At 40.8% G+C, this 10,328-nt stretch overlaps 1 pseudogene; it reads left to right on the forward strand.

The window, feature by feature from the left end:
* Nucleotides 1-3,117: 3,117 nt before the first annotated feature.
* Nucleotides 3,118-3,585, forward strand: LOC133070639 (RNA-binding protein 3-like; annotated as a pseudogene).
* Nucleotides 3,586-10,328: the final 6,743 nt, after the last annotated feature.

A 10,328-nucleotide genomic window follows, 5' to 3' on the forward strand; every position in this document is an offset into this window, starting at 1 on the left:
ATATTTAACCTAATATACATACCATATAGATGGTTACATATAGAACTATTTATAGATGTGTGTGTGTGTGTGTGTGTGTGTGTGTGTGGTTTAGTATACACACACACACAGTTTTTCTTCTGTCAGCTGAGCAGGCCTAGAAGCTACAACATCCCAATATCAGTGAGCATATCCAGCACCCAGATCTTGGTTTCCAATACCCCTCTCCAACAAAAGGAACCAGGACTCCTTGGAAAAATGGATGATTCTAGAGTTGGGGCAGGAAATATACTAACAAGCCTGGGATCAAAAAGTAGGAAAGTGCTCACACATACATAATGCACACACAATGGTGAGGGCATGTCCAAGAGCAAGGATGACAACTGGAAAAGCTCCTAATAGCTGAAGTTGGAACAAGTTGAGCAACTATAGTAACACTGGATTATAACTCAAAGTATAAAATACATGCTCCTGAATTCATACTGATACAAATAAGGATTAAATAAATAAGCAGAGGAGACTAGTCAAATCTCCTGTACAGAAGAATTCCAAATAATTTAGGCACATAGTCTGCCCTCAAGAAGTAGAGCGTAACACCCAGTCCTTAAATATGGGTTGTGCATAGTGACTTCCTTCCAAAGATTACAGGGTTGAGAATGGATGGAAAGATTCACTTTAGAAGGGAGAAATCTGACAATTGTTGTCTCAGCCAGGTAATCAAAGTTAATATCATCGATGATAAGCCATGTTGATATCATGTTCTTTGGATATAATATAATGAGAATGGTGCTGTGCCTCTGTGGTCTTTCTCTCCAAAACATGTAACCCAAGTATTATCACTAAAGAAACATCAGAGAAATCCCAGTTGAAAGACATTTTACAAAATACCTGAAAAGTGTTTCTCAAAATTGTGAAGATAATAATAAAAAACACAAAAAGTTTGAGACGTTGTCATAGCTAAGAGGAGCCTAAGGAGATATGACTACTAGATAGAAAGTTTATTTTTTAAATCCATGGAAACAATAAATGTTAGGTAATGCTAGCTAGAACACAGAACACCTTGAAGAATCTACTCAAATAAAATATATAGAAAAGGGATAAATTGGGAATTGGGATGGACATATACACACTACTATAACATGGATAACTAATAAGAACCTACTGTATAACAGTAGGAACTCTCCTCAGTACTCTCTAAAGACATTCATGGGAGTAGAATCTAAAAAAGAGTGGATATATGTATATGTATAACTGATTCACTTAGCTGTATAGCAGGAACTAACACAACCTTGTAAATCAATTATACTCCAGTAGAAATTAGTTAAACTAAAATGTATAGAAATACTTTCTGATAGGAATTTTTCATTCAAATTCATTCATTATAAGTACAAACTGGGGGTAATAAAGCTGGATCTTTGGATGAACAAACGATAGAAAAGTATACATTTTAGTAAAATCTTATTTTAGGGTGACAAAGTAATCTCATCAAATTCTTATTAAAAGAAGACGATTAGAAACTAGTGTGAATTATATCTCTTCTAGTATCACCACTTCTAATTTAAACATTTAAGCCTACAAATAATATGAAAAGACATTAGATGTTATTCCTGTTGAGTATTAAAACACTGGGGGAAAATGAAAATTTCCTCCTGGAATAAACTCATAACGTTTTATGCCCCCAAAAGTTTAAAAAGCAGTTTAATCCCAGACCCATTTCCTCCCTCACCACACAGCTGGTAAACTGTCTGTTCTGCACCTCAGCAGAAACCTGAAGCTTCACTACCTGAAGAAGATAAAATAAGGATTTCCAGACAGGAAGACAACAGACATAGATGACTATAGAGTATTTAAAATAGGGATGCAATGGAAATTTACTCATTAGATGTTGAACCTTCTAGGCTTCTTCTCCCACTCAAATCCCAAACTACTAGTAGCCATGTTTACGAGGTCCAGCAAGGACTGGATAAGAAGTCTCCCCTCAAAAATGTTGACCCAATTACCCTAGAGAGAAGCATGCCCTCCCCTCCCCCACATCCCAAAACACAAACACAGACAGAGTGTACAGTCAGATTCTGGTGTCTTGTCAGACAAGAAGGCAAACAAGAATCCCCTGTTGTTAGGGGAGAGCCTCTACTAAGAAATAAAAGCGCTTTGGAAAAAAACAGAAGCTTGCAGGGAGAGGAACACTTCAGGAAAAAATTGTCATGAATATCTTCAGAGAGACAAGAAGAATTATTCTATACACGAAGCAAAAAGAAGAAACTATTAAAAAGAAAATTTAGAGAACAAAAATGAACTCTTAGAACTTAAACACATAATAATAAAAGCTCAGTACATTAATAAAATAAAAAGACATGTCAAAGACGGGGAGAAAATATTTGCAAAACACAATCTGATAGAGGCTTATGTCTAAAATACACAAAGAATTCTTAAAACTGAATAAGGAAACCAACCAACTAAAAAATAGGCAAAAGATGTGAACAGATACCTCCTCAAAGAAGATATATTGATGGCAAATAAACATATGAAAAGATGCTCAAAACTATATGTCAGTGACTTACAAATTAAAATAGTGAGATACCACTATACACCTTGGAGAAGGAAATGACACCCCACTCCAGTATTCTTGCCTGGAAAATCCCATGGAAGGAGGAAACTGGTAGGCTACAGTCCATGGGGTTGCAAAGAGCTGGACATGACTGAGCGACTTCACTTTCATTTTTCTTTCACTATACACCTATTAGAATATCTGAAAGCCTGATCATACCAAATGCTGGTGAAGATGTGGAATGACAGGAACTCTTTTATTTATTGCTGGTGGGAACACAAAATGGTACAGCCACTTTGGAAGACAGTTTGAAATTTCTTACAAAGCTGAGCATAGATTTACCATACAATCCAGAGATGGTGCTCCTTGGTATTCACTTAAATGAGTCGAAAAACTAAATCCACACAAAAAACCTACACACAAAGTTTTATAGCAACTTTATTCATAGTTGCCAAAAGCTAGAATCAACCAAGATTCCCTTCAGTAGATGAATTAAAAAGTATCATTACAGCCCAGTCTCTCAGCTCCTTCGCAGTAGCTGTCTCTTTGGCCTTTTTATGTCTGCTTTTCCGCGACTCAATTTTACTGCCATGTCCTCTAAAGAAGGGAAGCTCTGTGGGAGGACTTAATTTCAACCCTGATGGGCAAGCTCTGGAGGATCATTTCAGCAGCTTCTGACCTGTTTCTGAGGAGGCCATTGTCAAAGACTGGAAGACACAGCTATCCCAGGGTTTTGGTTTCATCACCTTCAACAGTCCAGAGTGTGCCTCAGATGCTATGAGAACCTTGAATGAAAAGTCTCTGATAATTGTCAGATCTATGTAGACCACTCGGGCAAGTTGACCCCGGGGAACAAGAGGAGGTGACTTTGAGCCTGTGGGTGTGGTCACAGTTACTCTAGAGGAGGTGGGGACCGGGACTATGGAAGTGGCAGGTACGACAATTGACCTGGAGGATATGGATATGGACATGGAAGGTCCAGAGACTATGGTGGCAGAAGTCAGGGTGGTTATGACCACTATTTAAGAGGAAATAACAGGGACAATTATGACAACTGAGATGCATGCACATCCCATGTAGATACACGAGGAATAAAACTTCTGATCCAGGACCATCCTTCCAAATGGCTGTATTTATAAAGATTTTTGGAGCTGCAAGGAAACATCTGTTTTTAGTACATCTACCTCTTTTTTTCAATTGAGCTCCCAAGGTAGCTTGTTAAAGACTTTTCAGAAAGCTCCATGTGTTTTTAAAAAATTTTTTTCCCATTTAAAGAAAAATTCTGAGACATTTGTAGAGTCTGGGTATTTTTTCCTTTCTTTACCACTTTTTCAGTTCAGGCTCCCAGGATTATTGGTTCCGACCAAAAAAAAAAAGTTTAACTAGACGGATTGTTTTTAATAAAGTGCATCTTTTGGAACATTTTTTAAAAACCTGTACACAATGTTTAATCATGGTTGGGAAATAATTTCCAACTGTTATCTATAAGAAATCAAGGACATGATTGAAATGTGAAGTGAAGTATTAGTTGCTCAATTGTGTCGGATGCTTTGCGACCCCATGGACTACAGCCTGCCAGGCTCCTCTGTGCTTGGAATTCTCCAGGCAAGAATACTGGAGTGTGTTGCCATTCTCTTCTCCAGCGGATCTTTCCAATCCAGGGATTGAACCTAGGTCTCCTGCATTGCAGGCAGATTCTTCACCATCTGAGCTACCAGGGAAGGCCAAGAACATGATTACTTAGAGGTTTTTTAACTCCAGCACTCTGTCTGATTATATGGACGTTTCCTAAAAATATTTGTTATGTCATTTCTTTTTGTTTGTTTGGCTGTGCTGCATGGATTGCAGGATTTTAGTTCCCTGACCAGGGACTGAACCTGGGCAATAGCAATGAGAGATGGAATTCGTAACCCCTAGGCTGCTGGGAAACTCTCTCACTTTTTTCTTAATACTGGAAGTAAAAAATGTTCTGTTCTGTCTCACGTAACATTTAGAATGTCCTTCACCAGGATGATTAAAAAGATGAAACCTGAAAGCAAAACAAAAAACACCAACACAAGCAAGTTATTTTGAAATATGCAAGTAAATACCAGAAGAATTGTTTAAAGAGTTGAAAGTGGTTGCCTCTGGGGAAAAATAAATAGTGAGGATGGGGTGAAAAACTAGGTTTTGTTGTAATGAAAGAAGAATTTGCCTCTTAAACTGTGTTAGTGGCTCACTGTGATAAAAATTAGAAAATAAAAATTAAAAAAAATTACTGTAGAGAAAGGAAGATGCACATATAGACTGAGCACCAACTCGGAGTCAGTGCTGCTCCAGACCTGCTCTCATGCTTTGTCTCCTGTAAACCCCATCACCACAGGCATCTATCACTTTCCTAAGATCCAGACGAGGAAACAGAGGCCCAGAGACGCCAAGAGCCTGCCTGGGGACACACGTCTGAGAGCTGCTCAATCCATTCATTCCCCTGTTTCTACCACTTTGAGCAGCTCCTACCGGCACATTATTATCGTTATCTTTTTCTCTGGGTTAGTTCCTCCAAGGAGAAAAGGTCTTCCCCCAAAGCCTTCCTCCAGCCTCTGCTGACTTGGGGACAGGACTTTGTCAGTGATTTGATACAACCCAGATGGAAGGTTCCACTTGGCTCCCAAGGCATGCCTTTTGGGAACACTGAGATTTGCAGATAAGCCTTGGGATGTGAGTGGAGAACTAGTAAATAGGAGGGGATAGATTATGAAGGCTGGGAGTAGGGCAGTCACTTAGGGATGAGTGTGAACCTGACGGCGCAGCTCCTCCACAGCTGTCAGGCCCATGGCCAGGGTTTGGGGCTCGGCCACCAGCCCAGAATCTTAGAGGCAGAGACACATGCGCTCCACCCATCCACAAATTCCGGAAACGCTTTTGAAGACCCAGGGGCAGGCAGTGGGGTGGGAGCTAGGGTATGGTGTTGAATCAGACACAGACCTCTGCCTTGAAAGGTTCATAGACTAGCAAATGAGACAGAAACATGTACAGATGGATAGCCAAATATTTATGATCCAGTGGGATCATAAATAAACATTACAGGGACAGAGTACAGGAAGAAGACAAAAGAAGGGTCCTTGTTATGGAGGAACTGACATGGGGCTGGGTCGTGATAAATGAACAGACGCATGCCAGCAAAAGAAGCTGGGAGGGGCCCCTTGGGCAGAGAAAAGAGCAGGTGCAAAGGCATAGCAGCTTGAATGGATGGTGAATCACAGAAGCAGAGTGAAGGCGCTCTCAAGGCTCTTTGGAGCAGCCCTGTGGAGCTCGGAAGAGCTAGTGTCCTGAGATATGGCATTCATTCCTAATCGCTCTCCTTCCTTGTGCTGTGACCTAAACAAAGTCATCTTGCCTCTCTGAGCCTCAGTTTCTTCATCTATTATAATGGCGACTGTATATTTTGATTTTTTTAACAACATGAAAATAATATATTACATTGTAGATTTTTTTTAATTAAAAAAATGTTATGCCCATGTATGTCATGGAAAACAAGTTTCTTGCTCCAGTCCTTTCTACCCCTGACTCATTTCCTCAAGGAAACCTCTTTTAACCATTTATCTTATTATTTAGGTGATAAGCCTCTGAAACACTAAATAAAATGCTGATGGTTCCATTTACTTCTTAAAATATGTGTTTATCTTATTTATTTGGCGGTGCCGAGTCTTAGTTGCAGCAAGAACATGGGATCCTCAACCTGCAGTTGTGGCATGTGGAATCTTTAGTTGCAATATGCGAACTCTTCGTCAGCATGTCCCCTGACCAGGGAACTAGAACCTAGGCCCTCTGCATTGGGAATGCAGAGTTTTAGCCACTGGACCGCCAGGGAAGTCCTATGGTTCCATTTGTTGATTTACGGACTTCAGGTAATCTATTGATTCCACGGTATGAAAAACAAAAATTTAGTTCACAAAAACACCCTCCTTTTTTTCTTCCTCCATTTCGCTCACCTGCCTGTGTATCTATCTAGTCTATGTCTTTTGTTTACCTCTGAACATTTAAAGAATGTACTTACACTTCTATCCCTTGTTTTACCAACTCTAGTCAATATCTCAACAATCTTGTATGTGAATGAAGCTATTAACATATCTACTTTTTATTTCATTTCCCCACCTCTAACACAAGTATTCCACTGACTACACATTTATTTTTATATTGTCAAAAATTTTAACACTGGCATTCTATCTTCAGTCATCACTAAGTTTCTATGCTCTGTCTGTAAATTGCTTATAAAAATCAAAAATAGTGTTTATATTCTTATGACTACATATAGTTTCCTATGTAATCAATAGGATGCTGTAATTACACTGTGAGGCAAATGTGATAACCACTACACTATGGAAACTATAATTACATTGTCTCTCTCTCTCTCTCTCTGTTTTTTCCTTTTTTTTTTTTTTTTTGCTTTTTTCCCTTGGAGCTTATAATTGCCTTTCTTTTTTCCTTATATTGGCTTATTTTGCCCTGTCCCTAAGTTTTTCCAGTGTCTCCAGGATAATATGGAATCTACAGAATTTCTAGATTGTAAGCGCCTCGGGAACTGGCATTTTCCTTTGTTTTGGCACTGTTAATGTATCCTCAATCTGCCATCTTGAAACTGAAGTCAGAATAGTTTTCAATCTACCTCTCAAGACTATTTTAAAACTACAGTTGTACCAAAACAACTTAATAAATGTCAAGAACTATCAATGTAAAACTATTATTTCCATTATTTCTATTTAATTTTATTATTTTTGTTTGAATGCAGTAAGCTTCTCCATCACCTCCCAGATGAATGACTCTTCAAACTCTGTGTGGTAACGAGAGGCTCACTTTCTATATTTAGGCATCTCTGATTCCTAGGATATCTTTCCTCTATTAAGCTTAAATTTTCCTCTCTGAAAGTTCTTGCTATTGGGTCTAGCTCTTCTTTCTAGTGTCTCAGAGTGTAGGGCAGCTCACCTCTTCATGGACCGGTCCTTCAGGACAGTCACATCACGACCTTCTTGGTGCTCATGTGTAGAGTGTAGTCCCAGCTCCCCCCTTCATCACCCCACCACGCAACTTTCCACACTTCACTCGCCTGACCCTGATGCCCAAAGGGCAGCACCTACAACTGCCCACAGATTCTAGGCCCATCTGAGTCCTCACAGCAGACAGTAGGTATATGAATAGTATTATTTTCTTAAACTCTCAACCCTTAAAACATCATGGGAACCAAATATAGAAAACCACCCCCTCTCTCTTTGATTTAAAATTTCACGTGTTGCTAATACACAAAATACGTACCAAAAGTCCAGTATTGATACTCTGCCTTAGTACTGCAATCACAACACAGCCCCCTAGCATGGAGTTGTTCTCAAACCAGGTCCTCACTTGCTCCCCAAGCTCCAGCCCAAGAACACAAGCTGGTCTGTGGTGAATTTTTCATTTGTTTGCACAAAACAGAAAAACTGAGGGCAACAGAATGAAAGTTCCATGAAGTTAAATTTATTAATGTAGAGGACTTTTCTTTATTTGGACACTCTGTTCCTCTTCTTTATTTTGGTATTAAAATAAAAAGTATCGATATTAAAATGTGTATTATAACTGTTTTATAACATGATGAGTGATTCCCACTCAAAGGTTCCAGGAACTACATTTTGGGAAAACTGAAGTGCAGATCAGATCATATTTTAATGGACTTCTTGGAAACCAAAATGTGGGGAGTCTTGTGTAGTCTTCCAAATTGCAGACTGTGGGGGGTAGGTGTTGCTTACAGGCCCTGCTCAGTCATGTCCGACTCTTTCCAACCCCATGGACTGTAGCCCGCCAGGCTCCTCTGTCCACGGGGATTCTCCAAGCAAGAATACTGGAGTTGGTTGCTATGCCCTCCTCCAGGGGATCTTCCTGACCCATGTCACCTGTTTGGCAGGCAGATTCTTTACCACTGACCCACCTGAAAGACTTTTTTAAGATGCGTTAATTCCATGTGAGAGGCTCGATCTCCAAGAATCAAATATGCTGTGTTTCCTCAAATTATGAACACATTACAGAGAAATGACTATGGAAATTGGGAGAAAATGATAAAGGGGTTTAACGGGGTAAGAACATAGAAAGGCTCCAACATTAGTTTTCGGTGCCGCCTGTGTATGAGAGGAACCTGGGCTGAGTATGAAACATGCATATTCCTGGGCTCCAACTCCTGATGAGAGGTCTGGAGCAGGGCCCAGAAATGTACGTGTCTACAGACTGGTACCCGTGTGAGGGCTCTAAGGACCATGCTTTGAGAACATGGAGTGCAGATGAGACATATCCATGAACAGAAGGCCTGGAAGCTACAGATGTCATGCATAGACTCAAACCTCTGATCAGATTGAGGGCTGGGAGCTGAGAACCTAGCGGCAACTCCTTCCAGGCTCAAAGGAATGGGGGCGGGGAAAGCGGAGCTGTCTTCTTTCTATCAGAGGAGAGGACATCCCAGCAAAGCCCCTTGTCCTCCCCCTGGTGTCTGAATGAGATACTGCAAGTCAAGACTCAAACGGAGAGCGTGATGGATGAGCAGCTGCCCCGGGAAAGCTAAGTGGACAAGGTTCAGCTCAAGTCTTGCCTCTTCCAGAAAACTTCTCTTAACTTCATTCTCTCATCTATGCTCCTAGAGCCCTCATTTCTGAAACACACCACCTCACTCTACCAAGCCTCCCATTGATGTCTCTGAAATGGTTATTTTTATGCTTATGGGGATGCAAAAAACTTTATCTCAGAAAGACCTGGGGACACCTTCTACAGCCGGAAATATGCATATAGTACCTAGAGTTATGAAGATAGCAACCAAGGAACAAATACCAGCGATGCAGCTGGACAGGGAGAAAGGGAGAAGGAAGGTAGAGTAATCTCTCATCTAATACAACAGAACCTCAAGAGAGTAGATAAATTAAGATACAGCAGAAAGGTTGCATACTCTGACTCTCCATTTCTATCACAGTGTGTACAAGGCAAAATCATGCAGACATAATTTGGATCAATGGTTGTTAGGGAAGATTTGGGGATGAGCTGGAGAAGGTAAATGCTTTGTAATCAGACTTGGAGGCAGGAAGAGCAGAAAATATATTGGGGAGCAGAAGTGGGCTAGAGAAAGTCCCAGAAAACATTCTACCTCTTAGGCCATGCCATAGTGGTGGGGGAAAAACCTCCTGGGCCATGCACAGCACTCTCCCAGCTCTGCCCTGGCAGCTGACTAATATCTTAGGGATGTGAGAGGCCCAGGAAGAGATGCTGCCAAGGATTTCAAGAAGGGAAGGTCACAGGATCTTGGGTAGGAGGGAGAACAACAATAAGAGCAACTGATAAACTCGCCTTCCAGTGCAGGAGACATAAGAGACATGGGTTCGATCCCTGCATCAGGAAGATCCCCTGGAGGAGGGCATGGCAACCCACTCCAGTATTCTTGCCTAGGGCATCCCATGGACAGAGAAGCCTGGCAGGCTACAGCACAAAGAGTTGGATATGACTGAGGCAACTTAGCATGCATGCAAGACTTGATTCAAGCTTTCCATGTGCCAGGCATTGTGTGCTATAGTCATCTAATCCTCACAAATGTTTTTGGCATTATTTTTGTTGTTGTTCAGTCGCTAAGTTGTGTCCGACTCTTTGTAACCCCATGGACTGCAGCACACCAGGCTTTCCTGTCTTTCACTATCTCCCGGAGTTTGCTCAAATTGTTCATTGAGTAGGTGATGCTATCCAACCATTTCATCCTCTGTTGCTCCCTTCTCCTCCTGCCTTCAGTCTTTCCCAGAATCATTATTATCCGCATGTAACA

This window comes from Dama dama, chromosome 15, assembly GCF_033118175.1.
Source record: "Dama dama isolate Ldn47 chromosome 15, ASM3311817v1, whole genome shotgun sequence".
NCBI lineage: Eukaryota > Metazoa > Chordata > Mammalia > Artiodactyla > Cervidae > Dama > Dama dama.